Genomic DNA, 2,500 nt, shown 5'->3' with positions numbered 1-2,500 from the left:
CCCGGGAGGAACCCGGGGCCGCAAGTGCGTTCGAAGTGTCGATGATCAATGTGTCCTGCAATTCACATTAATTCTCGCAGCTAGCTGCGTTCTTCATCGACGCACGAGCCGAGTGATCCACCGCTAAGAGTTGTCTGGCTTTCGGCACCGACCCCGCGCGCGCGGGGGGGCCGGGAGCCGCTCTCGCCCGGAGCGGCCCCCCTTTTTTTTCTCTGGCGCCGAGGCCCCGCGCGGGGCCTGGCTCCGACCGTACGAGCAACGCGGAAAACCCCGGAGGGGGCGCGTGCGAGAAGAACACGGGAGGAACCCCACGGAACGCTCCCAAGGCCGGCCGAGAGGCGGGGGGACCCGCGCCCCCGACCGCCTCCCCCCGCCCGGCGAGGGGAGGCGCCGCCTACGTGTGCCGTCCTTCGGAGGCGGCCCAGGCGCCCGGGCTCGGCCCGGCCCTCCGCGCGGAGGGCCGCGCGGCGCGCGCCGCGGGAGCGCGGTGGCCCGCCCGGCCTCGCCGGCGCGGCGCCACGCGCCGGCGCGCGGCCCTCGGACCCCGCGCGCGCGCTTGCCTCCCCCCTGGAACCGCCGCCGCGCCGGCTCTCGCGGAGCGCCGCCGCGCCCACGCGCGCGGCCGACTCTCTCTCCCCAGGGGCCTTGCTGCGCTCGAGACGCCACGCGACGACCGCCGCCCCGCCGCCGGGCGCCGCGCCCCCCCCCGCCGGACCGCTGCCCGCCGGGGGAAGGCGAGCGCCCGAGGGCTGCCCGAGGGCGGACCCGCCGCCGCGGCGGGCCGCACTTCCCGGGAACCGCCGTCCACCCGCACCGTCGGGGGCCCCCTTCCGCGAGCACGCGCCCGGCGGAAGGCGGTGCGGCGCTGAGCCGGGGGGCGACGCCCGCTCTCCTCGTTCGCCACCTGGAGAGCGGGCGCGGAAGCGCCCCCGCGGCCGCCCGCCACCCCTGCCCTCGGACCGCGCGCGGTCGCGAAGGGCCACGGGGAGGGTCCCGTGCCCGCGGGCGGCGGGAACACCGGCCGAGCGGCGCCGCCGCCGCTCGGCGCGGGGCCGCCCGCGCTCGCCGGCCTCCGACCGCGGAGGGACCGCCGAGCGCTCGCCCCGGGCGGGCGGGCGGACGGCCGGCCGGCGGCCGGCGCCGCCGGTGCGTTCGAGACGAAGGCCGCCGAGGGGAGAGAGGCACGGCCGCGCCAGGCGCGGCGCCGCCCGCGCGGGACGGCCGCGGCGGCCCAGAAGAGAGAGCGCGCGCGGCGGGCCCCGGCGGCCGCCGCCCCGCGGCTGAGGAAGGGCAGAGAGCGCGCGCCCTCTGCCGGCGCCGCCCGTTTCGAGCCCAGCGGGTCGGCCCCGCGGCCGACCGCGCGCGCCGCGGCCTCTCCGCCGAGGCCGGGCCGCGAAGAGGGGGGGGCAGGGCGCCCCTCCCCGGCGCGGCGCGACTACCCCCGCACGCGCGCGCGCGGCGGGGACGACCGCCGCGACGGCGGGCGCGACCGGTGGCCGCGGACACCACCGCAGGGGATCGGCGGGAGTAGCTCCCCACCCCTCAATGGAGCCGCAACGCCACCGCCCGCCACCCGCCGCCGCCGCCGCCGCCGCCGCCGCCGCCGCCGCGGCGGGGCGCGCCGAGCCGCCCGAGTCTTTAAACCGCCGCCCGGCTCGGCGGCCCCTTTTTCGGTCCTTCCCGCGGCGTTTGACGACGCCGAGGGGGAAGCCTGGGACCGCCGAGGCGCGGAGCGCTAGGTACCTGGCCCTGGGGCGAGGGAAACGACCTGCATGGCCCCGCCGGGGTGCCTCCCCCGCTGCCGCCCTCGGGGGAGCGTCCACCGGCGGGGGCGCGCCCGACATCTGCCGCCACCACCGCGGCGTCCTCCTCGGGGCCCGGGGTTTCCCTCAGTAGCCCGGCGCTGCGCCCGAGAGGACCGCCGCAGCTCGGGCCGCCCCCGCCGACGCGGGGAGGCGGCCCGGCCGCCGAGCGCCTCGCCGACCCCGCCGAGAGGCCGCGGCAATGACGACGACGACGACGACGACGGGAAGGCCCCCGCCGCCGCCGCCACCGCCGCCACCGCCGCCTCCCGGCGGCGGGTCGCGGCACGCGGCCGCGCGCGCGCGCAACCCTGAAGCGCGGCCCGGAACGCCCGGAGGCTCGGCCCTCGCGGTTTTCTCCTCTCCTGCGCGCCACGGGAGCCGCCTCGGCCCGAGAGCGGGACTCTACCGGCCGGGCAAAGCCCCGCTCCCCGGTGCGGGAAGGGCCAGAGGAGCCGCCTCCTCCGAGCCCCGAAGGCGCCCCCTGCCTCCCAGCCCCTCGCCGTCGCCCGACGAGCGAAGGAGCGAGGGGCAAGAGGCGGGCGCGCCTCCTGGAGGGGGCCGTGCCGAGCACCCCCTCCCTCCCGCACCCGGGCGGCTCCCGCGCAGCCAGAGGAGCGAGGGCCGGGCTCGGGAGAACTCGGGCCGCGCCCGGGGCCGGCCCGCGCGCGGCCCCGCCAAGCCCCGGCGACCGGCGT

At 81.1% G+C, this 2,500-nt stretch overlaps 1 non-coding gene across 1 annotated transcript in view; it reads right to left on the bottom strand.

Annotated features, from left to right (window-relative positions):
• The window catches only part of LOC137465924 (5.8S ribosomal RNA), a 153-nt gene extending 21 nt beyond the window's left edge, over positions 1 to 132 (bottom strand). Inside the window, exon 1 of the ribosomal RNA XR_010994900.1 lies at positions 1 to 132. This exon is cut by the window's left edge and continues 21 nt beyond it. This is a non-coding gene — a ribosomal RNA (5.8S ribosomal RNA).
• Positions 133 to 2,500: the final 2,368 nt, after the last annotated feature.

The sequence above is a fragment of the Anomalospiza imberbis genome, unplaced genomic scaffold (assembly GCF_031753505.1).
Source record: "Anomalospiza imberbis isolate Cuckoo-Finch-1a 21T00152 unplaced genomic scaffold, ASM3175350v1 scaffold_119, whole genome shotgun sequence".
Classification (NCBI taxonomy): Eukaryota; Metazoa; Chordata; class Aves; order Passeriformes; family Viduidae; genus Anomalospiza; species Anomalospiza imberbis.
This window is presented reverse-complemented; position numbering and strand designations above follow the sequence as displayed.